Genomic DNA, 17838 nt, shown 5'->3' on the forward strand with positions numbered 1-17838 from the left:
CTAAATATGATTTATAGTAGTAGTTCCCATTTTTTCGTCAAATCTTTAAATTGTTTTTCTTTTTTTGTAAAAATTGAAATATAAACTTTTCAAAATCAAGAACTTTACATTACCTACTCTTAAACAATGAAATAGCTATAAGAGATATTATAGCTTCAGTATGCTAGGTTTTTTAAATTCTATATGGTATGAAATATTTTTTTTCAGGATTTGATTTGCCAAAATGTTTATTAAATAAATGACTTATTTAGACAATTTTCATAATTTGCAAAAGTTAAATAATTTTAATGAGTATTTTATAAGCAAATCATAATTCTCCTTATACAAATCAAGGAAAATGTAGCTATTAGTTTATATAATTTATTTAAACTGTATAAATATATAGTTTCTAATTAATATAAACATTTTTGTAGAAATACATTCTGCCTAGTGCCATTTCAAAATTCAGATTTAAAAGCCTGAATACTTAAAGTTAAATAGCCTTTTAAGGTATGTGCATATAGCCTTTAAGTATTTTTTTAATTTTGTTTATGGATATAAACTTAATTTCAAAAATAATGTTTTTTTTTTTTTTTTTTTTTTTTTTTTTTTTTTTTTTTGTATTAGCCAACTTATTTCTTACTTATATTTATCAATCACTTCCTTCAGTGTAACAAAAATTAAATAAGTTCAATAGCCAAATTAATATTCGGTGACATTATTGAATAAATACAACTAACTTGATGGTTAAACCAGTAGTAATTTTAAATTATAACATACAATTCATGTCTATAAATATTTTTATAAATATTAAAACATTATATATATTAGCCTATAATAATAGTTTATTTCAGTTTCTGAACACTTTGTTTCATTTACAATAAAAGCACATGCTTATGATTTGTAATCTGTCCAGATTTTTTAATGATTAATATAAAATATTAGAAAACAATTACCTAGCAATATTTCATGTATTATTTATGAATAAAAAATCTAATGCCCATCCTCATAAAAATTATAATATGTCACATTTCTTAGGAATTTTAGACACAGAAAAGCATAAATTTAATGCTATAAACTAAAACCAAATTTAGAAATTTTTTTAAATAAAAACAGAAAACACATTTAGATAACTATAATTTAAAAGAATACAGAATTATACAAAGCAGAAATTCAAGTGTATAAGTATTAAGTAAGAAAGTTTCATATTAAATTAGAGTCAAAAGCTGGTAATATAAAATTTATAATGATGTAAATAAAAATTTGATATTATTATTTGTTCTGAATTCTTTTTGTTTAAATACAGATAAAAACTTTAAATAGCATAAGCAATTTTGGGAACTTCTGAAATGTATCATTAAAGAAAAGATATTATCAATTCAGATTCTTTTTTTCATTAAATAAAATGTAAGGAAAAAATTCAGCAATCAGCATCCCAAACATTGAAAATATTAAAAACATGAATAGAATAATGATTAAAGCCCTTACTTTTTCTGCTGAATAATGAAGAAATTTACTGAATTCAATTTATTAAATATGAAAATATATTACTTCAAAATAAAATCTAGATAATGAAATTCAAATGTTGCACTTTAAAAAGTAAAGACAAGATTTTAGCACTCAACTTCAATAATTGAAAATATTTTCAATTTTTATGAAATTTATACCTTTTATTTCTATTTTAGAGTACAATAAGCTTATGTAACTCAAGAGATGTTGTTAGATTAAGCATTTATGAGTAACAATTAAAAATACTATTTAATAAATTTTATTTTTTTGGCTACAAAAATTTCTCAAATTGAATTATTTTCAAAGACAAAGCAGTACCTTCAAGGCAAAATTCATTTACAAGTGCAGCTCTAATTGTTATATGAAAGATGATTTTTTAAAAAATTCTACATTTATCTCTTCACAGTTCTGCGATTTGAACTTGCAACAAAACAAATTCAACTGTACCTCTAGAAAAAGTCAAAATATCAAATTGTTTGTTATTAGATCTAGGCCTCTTAGCACAGCAAAATTTTTATTGTTTAGATTCTACACTTGACACTTTTAATATTATAGCTAAATTTATTCTTGGCTTTTTCCCATTCAATTTGATTTTGAGAAGTTCTATGCAAATTAGTAGTTTTTTCAAAACATTAACTATATACTAATCAGTTAATTTGTATGTTTTCCTATATCTGGTTGATTTTTTTCTACGCATTTTAAATACAAGGGCTAGGAAATTCAGTTATAAAAAATATTATTCAAATGATTCAATTATATTATGGCTATATAACTTTCTTTATTTTTTAATCAAAATAATATATTGAAATGTTCATAACTCGACTGTCAGTACCAAGGTAAAAACTGAGATGGGAACTGAAATCATGCTTTCAGTTTTGAAAATTCTGAAAATAAATGATGTATCAGCATATAAAAAGGAGAGAAAAAAATCTTTGTTTTACTTTTTATCTATCTGAGGAATGATTTAATAAAAAAACTTTATCTCAAATGCAGCTAATTTTTCCCTCAGTTTTGTGCCGAATGGTTGTGATAACCAGAGCTCTTTCCCAAACTTTTCTGCCTTTGGGTATGCCTCTGCAGAACAGACATTTAAAATAGTAGTTCACATTGACATCTTCATATTAATCAAGATTTGCAATTCTTCACAATACACAAGACAAATTGTAAGTTTTCTAAAAAACAGGCTTTTGCATAATCAAGCTATAATAAAAGAAATTTCTTTGAAATATCTGAAAGGATGAAAATAACTGAAATATATATGAAACAGAAATAAATGATTAAATTGCACAAAAAATTTGTTTTCTGTAAAATTACATATTTTATAAAATCTAGAGGAATAACTTAATATTTTATTATCACTTTTAATTTCCAACACCTGGAAATATATCTTTGGTAAGTTATATAAAAAAGAATAGTAACATACTTAACTGTAATATTTTTTAAATAAAAATGGGTTATAAATTTTTAAAAACAAAAACTGGTACTTAACATTAACTAAAAATTTATTCATTCACAGGCTGTTTAATTAGTAGTTGCATATTTTTAAAAGGAAAAAAAAAAGTATCTCATACAAAGGATAAATAAAAATGACTCTGCACATTTGTTAGAGTTACTTATTAATTTGATTCATAGAATATGAGTATATAATGCATATTTTGATAAGAATAATTCTATGCCAAAAGTTAGTAGCAATCAATATTTCCGTAACCAAATTTTTTTTCGAAAAAAAAAAAAGCCAACATCTAAATTTATAAGTTTTCAAATTTAATCGCCAAATGCATCAAAACAGTACAATCAATACAGAAAATGCCAATATTCTAACTTTACTTGATATAAAGTTTGTAATTTTTGAAATGGGCAATGGCAATGCACACTTATTATAAATATTGTTTTTTTTAAAAAATGCAATTAATGAGATGGTCTTTTTTTGCTACAAAGAAACATTTTAGCAATATTACTGTTGTAATTAACTGAAAGAGCATTTATGAGTATACCATGAAAGCCTTCAGTAGGATTTACTGCTAACAATGTTTAGCAATAATAGGTTATTCAGACATAATGTTTAAGAATTTGTAATCATAAGAATCTGTTATTTTTTAGTTATAGGAAACAACTTCTGTCGGGTTAAATTACATACATGCATTGACATTAACATTGTTCGACTGTGATAAAAAGGGATTTAAGTACTTTCAAGTAATTCGCAGATACAAAATATACAACCTTATTTCTGAAGTTAAATTACAAATGGACTTGCATATAAAATTTTTGATGTAGCTTTAAATTAGGATCTAAATCAAAACTAGTATAATAAAATATGGTAATTTTCAAGTTGATTACTTCCTTTCATGTGATTATTATTTTTTTAATAACAACTTTACTTATACAGTATATACTCAAGTTAAAGAAATTTAGGAAAAATTTGCAGTATAAATGTAAAAAGTCAATTTATGCATTGAAAGATAAAATTGCCTTATTAAATTCACAAAGCCAAGTTTTTTTTTTTTTAAAGATTGCAGCAAACACCTCAAGAGCTCATTTAGTTAAATTTTTTTTAAAATCATTATTTTAGTTCAGTGGATATTTGTGAAAATGACATTATTCGAAGCCTTAATTTTCAAACTTAAAAACTTGATTCTCATTTTTCTTCCCTCCTAAAATTTCATTGAACTTATACACACGTATAGTAATAAAAAAAAGAAAATACAATAAAAATCCAGTAAGTAGTGCAAAAATAACAATAGTTGGAAAAATTATCACCCCTCCTGCATTGTTTGCCTACCGAAAAAATGACTTTTTTTTAAATCCTTTGATAAATTATTATTCTCAGCAATTTAACTTTTGTTTTTTTTACCCCTTACTCATCCAACAGAATAAAATAAGTTTTCAAATTTACAAAATTAACTGTTACTGCAAATAATTCTTACATAAAAATGTCATATATACAAACATCGTATTTCCACTGCATAAAACTGCTGCATCCAGAGAAGGTTATTTTCCCCTTCTATGCACTAAACAAAAAGTAAATATTAAACTAATAATCAACTATTCACCTAAAGTACACTTATAGTAACTCAAAAACATAACTATGATGATTTTATTTTCAGATTATCCCCTTTAAAAATAAATTATATACGAGACAACCCAAGAACAAATTAACGGAATTAAAATAAAATGGCGCAAAATAATGTTCCACAGTTGAATACCAGTTCGTTGAATTTGCAAAGACAAAGGGATCGTTTATACTGAATACGACTGCAATACCCATTAATTCTTTTTCAAATGCAATTAATCCAAAATTTACTTAAAATATATTAAGAGATTATTCAAAAACATACAAGAAATCTATATTTCATTCGCTAATCCTTTGTCTAAGTATTTGCCGGGCATGTGCACGGGCTTTGAAACCTAAGTAATAAGTAAGTTTGAAATAAACTAAGTAAGTTTGAAATAAACTAAGTAAGTTTGAAATAAACTAAGTAAGTTTGAAATAAACTAAGTAAGTTTGAAATAAGCTAAAAATAGCTTACCTTAAATTAATAATCACTTCTGTATAATAAGATGTTTTGTAAAATAATTATTAAGATTACACACAATAATATACTAGCGTTCCTTACCGACTGCGAATAGCGGCATATGCGGTGTTAGTATATAAGCATGACGTTATTGGCAGAATTTTCGAGTAATGCGCAGGACACTTGCGCAGAATTTCAGTTGACTTTGATTGGTCTGGTTGATCCCATGATCACAAGTAGACTAGACCTTAGTCCTCGCCTTAACAATTTGCCAAAGGCAAAACTGCGCATGCTCCAAAAGCTAGCACAGCTTTCTCGAGCAGCAAACGCGTCAATTTACTTTTATGTTTATGTTACCTTATTTTTCACTTTTGAAAATCTTCGCTTTTTAATGACTTCCGAATCCCATTCCTGAAAATGACAGTAACGAGAGTGATGTTTAAAGTATTTTCAGAATGTAAACAGCAATATACTAGCAAGCGGAATTTAAAGCGCCATATTTTAAAAATCCATCCGAAAAAAGAATTATTGGAGCCTGTGAAGGAGTACAAGCTCCCTTGTAAGGACTGTAATAGAAAATTCAATAATGAACGAAACTTCTTTAAGGAACATTATAATATCACTAAGTTTCGCATGTGTTTCACATAATATCACTAAGTATTTATTTTAAAAGCATTAATTTTCAAACCTAAATTAAAAGATATTCATATAATTTAGAAACTCAAGCATTAATGCCCATCATGTGAACATGGAAAACAAAATATGCTTTATAAATGTAGTAATATATGAATGAAAAAAAATAGTAAAAAAAAATTAACTTTTGTAATCATAATTCTTAAAGGAACATTATAATATCACTTGAAGTTTCACATGTGAAAAGTTTTTATTTAAAAACATTAATTTTCAAACCTAAGTTAAAAGAAATTTCATATAATTTAAAAATTCAAGTATTAATGCCTATCATGTGAACATAGAAAACAAAATATGTTTTATTAATACAGTCATATATGAATGAAAAAAAATTAACTGTGAAATAAATGATGTTTGTCTATAATAATCATGATTCTGAAATATAAATGATCATATGCTCATAATAACACACACTGGCATCCATAAGTTGCAAAATAAGTTTAAAATTTGATATTTTTGGTGAAAAGAGAATTTGATTTATAAACCATTTATAGTCATAAAAAGCGTACATACATCAAATGGAAATTACACTAGCAGTATTTCATAGATGATGAAAAGTCCTTTTTTTTTTTAATCTAGTTTTATCACATAAATTAGCAGCTAGCTATAAATACTTTAGAATAAGAAAAAAAAATGCTATTTTTATGAAATATATAGATAAAAATATTAGTTACACATACATTGTTGTATGCTATGTTTTTAATCATAATTGTCCCTTTAATAATATTTAGAATATTTTCCTTTTACTTAAATAAAAAAGCATTTTATTATGTCGCAAATTTACAAAATGTTATCTTCGTATAAATAAAAGTCTTGTCTATACATCTGTGTCCCAGATCTTTTCCTAAACGCCTAAGCTGATTTCAATTAAACTTAGCATACTAATTTTTTATGACAAGGAAAAAAATACCATTAATTTTTTAAATACAAATATTATATAATTAATAAGTAACTGAAAATTTGTCGCTATTCAGAAGAAACTTCAGATAGAATTATCTTACAAGAAATATTTTAGCATCATATTAAAATTCAGAATTTAAAATTTTCAATAATATTAAATTCTTTTCTGTGTAATTTTCCTTTAATTGTAAATTTATTCATTTTTTTTAAATTTAACGCAGATTATTTTAAAGTATGTGACAGTAAGACTCTGCTTTATTCTTCCACTATTTTTTGAATTTTCTATTTCTTATCTTTGGTTTCATTTTCATTGAATTAAAGTCTTTAATTTAATAGTGTCTAAAACACTGAGAGAAAGGATAAAACTGTTATATCCTTCATTATCCAGCAAACATAAAAGACCAAGGGCAGTCAATCAGGTAGTGGGAAGTAATAAAAGGATTGTATGCATTATAATTTATCCAAAATTAGATTTTACATTAAAAACACTATGCATAAACATATTTTAATTCCAGGTAACATCAGGTTATCAGCTGTTAATTTATGTTTAGTTAAAAAGTAAATTGTTTGCATAGTAATAAGTTGTTTATAATTTTTCCATTAGTATAAATAATACGTTTATCTTTTTTTCCTTCGGTGTTGAAATTTGTGCTCTCGCTTCAATGGAAATGAATGGGTAAGTGAAGAAAGTGTTTTAGTAGATTTAAAGCATATCATATCTTAAAATTTTCTAATATTTAGCCAGGATATTATATACTATTCAAAAGGAACAAAATCTTAGATCCTTATATTTCTATGCATCATTCATTTTAATGCTGTGTTTATTGTTCTACTGATGAATAATCGAAGATATTACAGTGATTCCAGTTTAATCCAGCACAGCATATTTTCTTTTATTGTTAGTTTCGAATATCTCAAAGTTTATTAAATATATCTTAATATATATAGTTTTGAGAGCAATTAAAAAATCAATTTAGAAACACTAATTGAATTTCTTTACTACTAAATATTCATTTTTCCAGTGAAAAAAAAAGCAACTTTATTACACAGTTCAAAATTACAAAAAAAAAAAAAAAAATGCTAACGATACAAACATGAGTTGCTACACAGTGTAACGTTAAAAATAAACTTATCCCCCCTCTCCATGCTATTTTTAATAGACTAAACCTTTAAATATTCTTATTATAAGAATTAATATTCTTATTATTATTTAAACCTTTAAATATTGAGAAAATTTTAAAATTAAAATTCTTACAAATTCTTGAAAATCTTTTTTAAATCAATTAAAATTCTTTGTCAAATTCTCAGTTTATTCATTAATTAAATCTATTTGACAAATATATCTGAATATTAATACATAAAAGAGTAAATTCCTTTACCTGAAATAACATGATTTTAGAAAAATTCCAAATATTTTTACCTCTTAATTTTTATATTATGAATTTTTTTAATGCATTTGTTAAGATTCTCAAGTTAGTGAAGTGGCATTTTCTTGTACATACAAAGTAAAAACTAAATATTCTTCTAATTTGTTAATAGCTTATATTACAGAAAAGCGTTCAAATTTTAAAAGTTGTTGTCACTTCAAATAACTGTTTAGAAATAAAACATGCAACACGGGTTTCTTACCTTGTTCAGAAGAATCAAATTTTTCTAGACCACCAGTATATAATTTCATTAATTTTTCAAGCAATTCTTCTTCCCATGAATTTTTATCACTGCATGAATGTTATAATCTGATGAACTGTAGCATGAAGTGACTCAGAAGTAAAAGGAGGAATTCCTTCAACAGATAAACTGCCCCTATTAATTGTTGGAACTTCACATGCATCCAATTGAAATGATTGGAGCTTTTTAATCAAATGTCAAATAAGCTACTTGATGTTTTTATTTTGCTTCAACTAGTAGAAAGTTTTTACCATAACATTGTGATAATAATAAAGTGCAAAATGATGTTTTCAAAACTAATCTAACCTTCCAGAAGAATTCTCCTTATACGAATCAAGGAATATGTAGCTATTAGTTTATATAATATATTTAGACTGTATAAATATGTAGTTTCTAATTATATAAACATTTTTGTAGAAATACATTCTGCCTAGTGCCATTTCGAAATTCAGATTTAAAAGCCCGAATCCTTAAAGTTAAACAGCATTAAGTATTTTTTAATTTTGTCTATGGATATAAATTTAATTTCAAAAATAATATTTTTTTTTTTTGTATTAGCCAACTTATTTCTTACTTATATTTATCAATCATTTCCCTCAGTGTAACAAAAATTAAATAAGTTCAATAGCCAAATTAATATTCGGTGACATTATTGAATAAATACAACTAACTTGATGGTTAAACCAGTAGTAATTTTAAATTATAACATACAATTCATGTCTATAAATATTTATATAAATATTAAAACATTATATATATTAGCCTATAATAATAGCTTATTTCAGTTTCTGAACACTTTGTTTCATTTGCAATAAAAGCACATGCTTATGATTTGTAATCTGTCCAGATTTTTTAATGATTAATATAAAATATTAGAAAACAATTACCTAGCAATATTTCATGTATTATTTATGAATAAAAAATCTAATGCCCATCCTCATAAAAATTATAATATGTCACATTTCTTAGGAATTTTAGACACAGAAAAGCATAAATTTAATGCTATAAACTAAAACCAAATTTAGAAATTTTTTTAAATAAAAACAGAAAACACATTTAGATAACTATAATTTAAAAGAATACAGAATTATACAAAGCAGAAATTCAAGTGTATAAGTATTAAGTAAGAAAGTTTCATATTAAATTAGAGTCAAAAGCTGGTAATATAAAATTTATAATGATGCAAATAAAAATTTGATATTATTATTTGTTCTGAATTCTTTTTGTTTAAATACAGATAAAAACTTTAAATAGCATAAGCAATTTTGGGAACTTCTGAAATGTATCATTAAACAAAAGATATATTATCAATTCAGATTCTTTTTTTCATTAAATAAAATGTAAGGAAAAAATTCAGCAATCAGCATCCCAAACATTGAAAATATTAAAAACATGAATAGAATAATGATTAAAGCCCTTACTTTTTCTGCTGAATAATGAAGAAATTTACTGAATTCAATTTATTAAATATGAAAATATATTACTTCAAAATAAAATCTAGATAATGAAATTCAAATGTTGCACTTTAAAAAGTAAAGGCAAGATTTTAGCACTCAACTTCAATAATTGAAAATATTTTCAATTTTTATGAAATTTATACCTTTTATTTCTATTTTAGAGTACAATAAGCTTATGTAACTCAAGAGATGTTGTTAGATTAAGCATTTATGAGTAACAATTAAAAATACTATTTAATAAATTTTATTTTTTTGGCTACAAAAATTTCTCAAATTGAATTATTTTCAAAGACAAAGCAGTACCTTCAAGGCAAAATTCATTTACAAGTGCAGCTCTAATTGTTATATGAAAGATGATTTTTTAAAAAATTCTACATTTATCTCTTCACAGTTCTGCGATTTGAACTTGCAACAAAACAAATTCAACTGTACCTCTAGAAAAAGTCAAAATATCAAATTGTTTGTTATTAGATCTAGGCCTCTTAGCACAGCAAAATTTTTATTGTTTAGATTCTACACTTGACACTTTTAATATTATAGCTAAATTTATTCCTGGCTTTTTCCCATTCAATTTGATTTTGAGAAGTTCTATGCAAATTAGTAGTTTTTTCAAAACATTAACTATATACTAATCAGTTAATTTGTATGTTTTCCTATATCTGGTTGATTTTTTTCTACGCATTTTAAATACAAGGGCTAGGAAATTCAGTTATAAAAAATATTATTCAAATGATTCAATTATATTATGGCTATATAACTTTCTTTATTTTTTAATCAAAACAATATATTGAAATGTTCATAACTCGACTGTCAGTACCAAGGTAAAAACTGAGATGGGAACTGAAATCATGCTTTCAGTTTTGAAAATTCTGAAAATAAATGATGTATCAGCATATAAAAAGGAGAGAAAAAAATCTTTGTTTTACTTTTTATCTATCTGAGGAATGATTTAATAAAAAAACTTTATCTCAAATGCAGCTAATTTTTCCCTCAGTTTTGTGCCGAATGGTTGTGATAACCAGAGCTCTTTCCCAAACTTTTCTGCCTTTGGGTATGCCTCTGCAGAACAGACATTTAAAATAGTAGTTCACATTGACATCTTCATATTAATCAAGATTTGCAATTCTTCACAATACACAAGACAAATTGTAAGTTTTCTAAAAAACAGGCTTTTGCATAATCAAGCTATAATAAAAGAAATTTCTTTGAAATATCTGAAAGGATGAAAATAACTGAAATATATATAAAACAGAAATAAATGATTAAATTGCACAAAAAATTTGTTTTCTGTAAAATTACATATTTTATAAAATCTAGAGGAATAACTTAATATTTTATTATCACTTTTAATTTCCAACACCTGGAAATATATCTTTGGTAAGTTATATAAAAAAGAATAGTAACATACTTAACTGTAATCTTTTTTAAATAAAAATGGGTTATAAATTTTTAAAAACAAAAACTGGTACTTAACATTAACTAAAAATTTATTCATTCACAGGCTGTTTAATTAGTAGTTGCATATTTTTAAAAGGAAAAAAAAAAGTATCTCATACAAAGGATCAATGAAAATGACTCTGCACATTTGTTAGAGTTACTTATTAATTTGATTCATAGAATAAGAGTATATAATGCATATTTTGATAAGAATAATTCTATGTCAAAAGTTAGTAGCAATCAATATTTCCGTAACCAAATTTTTTTTCGAAAAAAAAAAAGCCAACATCTAAATTTATAAGTTTTCAAATTTAATCGCCAAATGCATCAAAACAGTACAATCAATAAAGAAAATGCCAATATTCTAACTTTACTTGATATAAAGTTTGTAATTTTTGAAATGGGCAATGGCAATGCACACTTATTATAAATATTGTTTTTTTTAAAAAATGCAATTAATGAGATGGTCTTTTTTTGCTACAAAGAAACATTTTAGCAATATTACTGTTGTAATTAATTGAAAGAGCATTTATGAGCAATTATAAATATTGTTTTTTTTTAAAAATGCAATTAATGAGATGGTCTTTTTTTGCTACAAAGAAACATTTTAGCAATATTACTGTTGTAATTAACTGAAAGAGCATTTATGAGTATACCATGAAAGCCTTCAGTAGGATTTACTGCTAACAATGTTTAGAAACAATAGGTTATTCAGACATAATGTTTAAGAATTTGTAATCATAAGAATCTGTTATTTTTTAGTTATAGGAAACAACTTCTGTCGGGTTAAATTACATACATGCATTGACATTAACATTGTTCGACTGTGATAAAAATGGATTTAAGTACTTTCAAGTAATTCGCAGATACAAAATATACAACCTTATTTCTGAAGTTAAATTACAAATGGACTTGCATATAAAATTTTTGATGTAGCTTTAAATTAGGATCTAAATCAAAACTAGTATAATAAAATATGGTAATTTTCAAGTTGATTACTTCCTTTCATGAGATTATTATTTTTTTAAGAACAGCTTTACTTATACAGTATATACTCAAGTTAAAGAAATTTAGGAAAAATTTGCAGTATAAATGTAAAAAGTCAATTTATGCATTGAAAGATAAAATTGCCTTATTAAATTCACAAAGCCAAGTTTTTTTTTTTTTTTTTAAAGATTGCAGCAAACACCTCAAGAGCTCATTTAGTTAAATTTTTTTTTAAATCATTATTTTAGTTCAGTGGATATTTGTGAAAATGACATTATTCGAAGCCTTAATTTTCAAACTTAAAAACTGATTATCATTTTTCTTCCCTCCTAAAATTTCATTGAACTTATACACATGTATAGTAATAATAAAAAGAAAATACAATAAAAATCCAGTAAGTAGTGCAAAAATAACAATAGTTGGAAAAATTATCACCCCTCCTGCATTGTTTGCCTACCGAAAAAATGTCTTTTTTTTTAATCCTTTGATAAATTATTATTCTCAGCAATTTAGCTTTTGTGTTTTTTACCACTTACTCATCCAACAGAATAAAATAAGTTTTCAAATTTACAAAATTAACTGTTACTGCAAATAATTCTTACATAAAAATGTCATATTTACAAACATCGTATTTCCACTGCATAAAACTGCTGCATCCAGAGAAGGTTATTTTCCCCTTCTATGCACTAAACAAAAAGTAAATATTAAACTAATAATCAACTATTCACCTAAAGTACACTTATAGTAACTCAAAAACATAACTATGATGATTTTATTTTCAGATTATCCCCTTTAAAAATAAATTATATACGAGACAACCCAAGAACAAATTAACGGAATTAAAATAAAATGGCGCAAAATAATGTTCCACAGTTGAATACCAGTTCGTTGAATTTGCAAAGACAAAGGGATCGTTTATACTGAATACGACTGCAATACCCATTAATTCTTTTTCAAATGCAATTAATCCAAAATTTACTTAAAATATATTAAGAGATTATTCAAAAACATACAAGAAATCTATATTTCATTCGCTAATCCTTTGTCTAAGTATTTGCCGGGCATGTGCACGGGCTTTGAAACCTAAGTAATAAGTAAGTTTGAAATAAACTAAGTAAGTTTGAAATAAACTAAGTAAGTTTGAAATAAGCTAAAAATAGCTTACCTTAAATTAATAATCACTTCTGTATAATAAGATGTTTTGTAAAATAATTATTAAGATTACACACAATAATATACTAGCGTTCCTTACCGACTGCGAATAGCGGCATATGCGGTGTTAGTATATAAGCATGACGTTATTGGCAGAATTTTCGAGTAATGCGCAGGACACTTGCGCAGAATTTCAGTTGACTTTGATTGGTTTGGTTGATCCCATGATCTCAAATAGCATCTCGCAAAAAAATTTTTTGGCGATTTATCTTTACATTTAGCAATTAGACTTGTACATTAGTGTAATTTAGTCGGGATAGCTCCTGTGTTGTAGCGATATTTTTTTTTATACATTAGAATTTATTTTAGTTGAGGCATATAATTGTAGCAACTATCCAAATTATTTATTTATACAAAAAAGATGTTGCTTGCCAAAGATGATTCTGAAATATAAATGATTATAATAACACATACTAGCATCCATAAGTTGTAAAATATGTTTAAAATTTTATATTTTTGGTGAAAAGAGGATTTGATTTATAAAACCTTTGATAGCCATTAAAAGCGTACATACATCAAATTGAAATTACACTAGCTGCATTTCACAGATGATGAAAAGTCCTTTTTTTAAAAAATCTAGTTTTATCACATAAATTAGCAGCTATAAATACTTTAGAATAAGAAAAAAATGCTATTTTTTATGAAATAGATAAAAATATTAGTTATGCATACATTGTTGTATGATATCTATTTTTTAATCATAATTGTCACTTTAATAATATTTAGAATATTTTCCTTTTACTTAAATAAAAAGAGCATTTTATTATGTCGCAAATTTACAAAATGCTATCTTCGTATAAATGAAAGTCGTGTCTATACATCTGTGCCCCACATCTTCTCCTAAACGCCTAAGCCGATTGCAATGAAACTTAGCATACTAATTTTTTATGACAAGGGAAAAAAAAATACCATTAACTTTTTAAATAGAAATATTATTTAATAAATAAGTAACTGAAAATTTGTCGATATTCAAAAGAAGCTTCTGTGAGAATTATCTTACAAGAAATATTTTAGTATCATATTAAAATTCAGAATTTTAAATTAGCAATTTCCTGTAATCTTCTGCTATAATTTGCCAGTGTGGGCGAACAGAAATTTATCAAGGTAATAACATTATATACCTTTACTCATGATAGAATTTCATCCTTGAATATTATTAAATAGAATTTTCTTCTGAGATGTTATTAGTGTTGTGACCTCTGATGGTTTCATCTTGAAAAGCAAGACACCACGATTCCTTTTTATTGCAACTTTTCAGGAAGTATGTTTCTGTAATGGAAAAGTTTAAATATGAAGGTCAATATAGCCCACTGCAATGAAACATGCTTATTCTGCACAAGCTGATATCTCGATATACATTCTTTTGTGAAACTGAATTGTTTCCTATAATTATTCGGAATTCCATTTTTAGAATATCAAAGCTTTCTCCAAACAACCCAACCTACATGAAAAATACAAAGGTAATGCCAATTTTCAGGCCAAATTTTCTTAAAAGCAGAAACTTCAGCATCTGAATCATCAGTAATAAAAGTTGTAGGACCCCTTTTATGATGGAATGATGATTATTTCAAAATATTCAAAACTAAAGCAAAGTCTTGTTTATATAAATCCTCTGTTTGACATTTTAAGATGAATATACACACAGGCACTGCTCCTGTAGCAGAACATCACAGAATGACTTTCCAGACCACAGGAACTTGTGGAAATAAGAAAAATTATCCCTTGTTATGTTTATACAATGCGAGATCTTATAATAGGGATCATAATCGCAACAGCAGAAGGACTCTCTTCATAGACAACTTCTATATTGCTTTTTCATAAATTGCTACTTTTTCCTTCAATTTCTGAAATAAAAAGTATGCTTATTTCAAAGGTTTAGAAATATGAATTTTTACTTCATAGCATATAAGCAAATATAATCTTCAAATATCTAATGTAATTGCAGGAGAATTGCATCTAATGTAATTGCAGGAATAAGAACGTTATATTCACTCACAATAACATTTATCCAATATAAAAGTCTGTGAACCACATTATGCATAGATTACTTCTCTAAAAATATCAACTTTTCTATATTTTTTTCATCCATCTAAATAAAATTCTTCAGTATAGCTCGTAAATTAATTAGTCAAAAACCCTTATATTTATTTTATTCTAATTTTTAAATCATTGCCAATCACTGAGAGCACTATGCACTTAATTGGTCTTGTTTATCCTTTCATTTCAAGCTATAACCTAAATGTTAGTAGATATGTATTAATTACAAATTTCTTAATTCACGATTTAACAGATATGAAACATAAAAATTAAACACATAACTGATCTTATGAAATGCTGAAATAAATACTGTAAATGATTAAAATAATGGTCCATTTAGATCTTAAATTTAGAATTTGCACCTTACTTCAATCATGTGAGGCCCATTTCAAGATATCAGATGAACTCTCCCTTTTTTACACCAATATTCAATTGTTCTTCAAACAGAATTAATTCTACTATATTCCATATCATTTGTCAGGAAATCGCGCTTCCTCTCCAGAATTTTTGTGTGGTTTTTGGTTGTTTCTACAGGTTTCACACCATCACCAAAATAATCTTCAAACTGTTCTCTACAATCTTTAGATAAAGAAGAAATGTTGAAGTTACAGAAGTCATAAGACTATATGAAATGAAATAATACTGATTGTTTCAGCTAATCTCCCCTGAAATGATTCAAAGTTGAATTTTGAAACTGATACACTTCCATCAAATAAATGAAAATAATCTGATGCAGATAGTGGATTTATAGATTAAATTCCTAAAATTTTTTTACTTACAAAAAAAAATGTTCAAATAAAGCATTTATTCAATATAAGATCAGAATAAATATACACTCTAGTTTATTTTCATTTTGGAAGTCTGGCCTAAATAATTAGTTTTAACCAAAATACTGAACTTATTCATAATTTTAGTATATGCATTTTTTGAATGACATATTTTTAAATACATATTCATTTTTATAGATAGATATATGAAATTTCATTTCATACAATTCTCACATCAGCAGCAATAATCTGATTAGAATGTCAAATTCTGAAAATAAATATGTTGTAATGAAATATAACTGCATTTGAAAAGATAATTAACATAAAATCTCCAACAATTTTTATAATAAAAATAAAATAGCTTAAAATATTTCAGTAAAAATTTCTTAATTAAATTAATTGCAAACATGAGCTTAATAAACTAAATTTCTAAAAACTGCAAATGTTTAATCATAAATTAAAATAAACTTACTTTTAGAAAATCATCTTAAGTTCTCATGTGTGTAGTATTTAGTTTTATCTTCATCATAAAAAAGGGAAGGCATTCAGCATTTTTTTTAAAAATTCCCTTCTTATTCATTCCCTTCTTCTGTGTAAATGGCACCTTATTGAATGTCCCCATACAAATCTCTTCCGGCAACAATGCCAATAAAAAACACTTTAGTTGATTTTCAAAATTCTTTTATCCATTCGTTGATATCATCCATGAATTTGAAGTTTTAGCTACTAAATTATTTCATTGTTTTCATTTTCGAAATTCGAAGACAAATTCTCGGCTGTTATAGTAATATGCTCAGATAAATCCATTTAATCCGGAAACAAAAGGTAAAAAAAATATAGAGAGGAATCACACAATAAAGCCCAAAGATAAATCCGCTTTTCAGAAATTCTTACGTATAGTCCGAGCAATACGAACTGAAACTATTTCCAAGTTCGCATACAATGACGTCATACACTCTTAACAGAGTGCGCTACGGTGCAAACCAATGATATTGCCCTATTTTCTTCCATACTTGAAATAGTGTTGAGAATGGGAATATGCGACCTGTTTAGCGCGACAACCAACGGATAAACGAATTCCGCAAACAAACCGCGAAATGGAAAACTTGATTTATTTACAACAGGGGGGCCTTCACATACAGATATGATTGAATAAACAGTGTATTTTTGTACTTGCAAGTAGTTGATTTACATTTTTAGGGGAAAAAAATGTCATTTCTTTTTGCCTTCAGTATTAAAATATCGCTTTTTTTTTTTAGAGATTGAAGATTTTTAACAGCATTTAAAGACCAAAAACCTCAGGTATTGGGGGAGTTTATTCCATTTCTTTAAAAAATTGAACTTCAATGGGTCTACAACAAGAAATAGCTATAAAATGAGCTTTACAATTTAGTAGGGTTGGATTGGCGGCCATTCCTTCAAGCATTGAAGAAAATCGACAATATCAATGGTTCACACCGCCGCGCACTCTGCGAAGAGACACAAGGACACAAGGAAATCAACAGAGAGGGTGACGTAGCTATCCATATACGAACTTTGGGTAAAATCCTAGACGGGCCCACCTCTTGGCGACTTATTTGAAATCTCGCCAAGTTGACTACTAATTGAATATATGTTATTATTATTATTTTTCAATTAAAAAACGATACTTGAAGGACAGAAATAATTATAAATAAAATAAAT

At 25.7% G+C, this 17838-nt stretch overlaps 1 protein-coding gene across 12 annotated transcripts in view; it reads right to left on the bottom strand.

Moving 5' to 3' along the window:
- LOC129959546 (uncharacterized) overlaps positions 1-17610 on the bottom strand; it is a 109603-nt gene extending 91993 nt beyond the window's left edge. For 5 of the 12 annotated variants that reach the window (XR_008783454.1, XR_008783455.1, XM_056072434.1 and 2 more), the window contains exon 1: positions 16628-17610. The gene's annotated coding sequence lies outside the window, so the exon portion shown is untranslated. Of the gene's footprint in view, positions 1-5015; positions 5101-12741; positions 12789-14472; positions 14621-16627 lie in introns of those variants that run through there. The other 7 variants (XM_056072438.1, XM_056072435.1, XM_056072430.1 and 4 more) reach the window with 5 other exon arrangements.
- Positions 17611-17838: the final 228 nt, after the last annotated feature.

Source organism: Argiope bruennichi, chromosome X1 (assembly GCF_947563725.1).
Source record: "Argiope bruennichi chromosome X1, qqArgBrue1.1, whole genome shotgun sequence".
NCBI classification, from domain to species: Eukaryota; Metazoa; Arthropoda; class Arachnida; order Araneae; family Araneidae; genus Argiope; species Argiope bruennichi.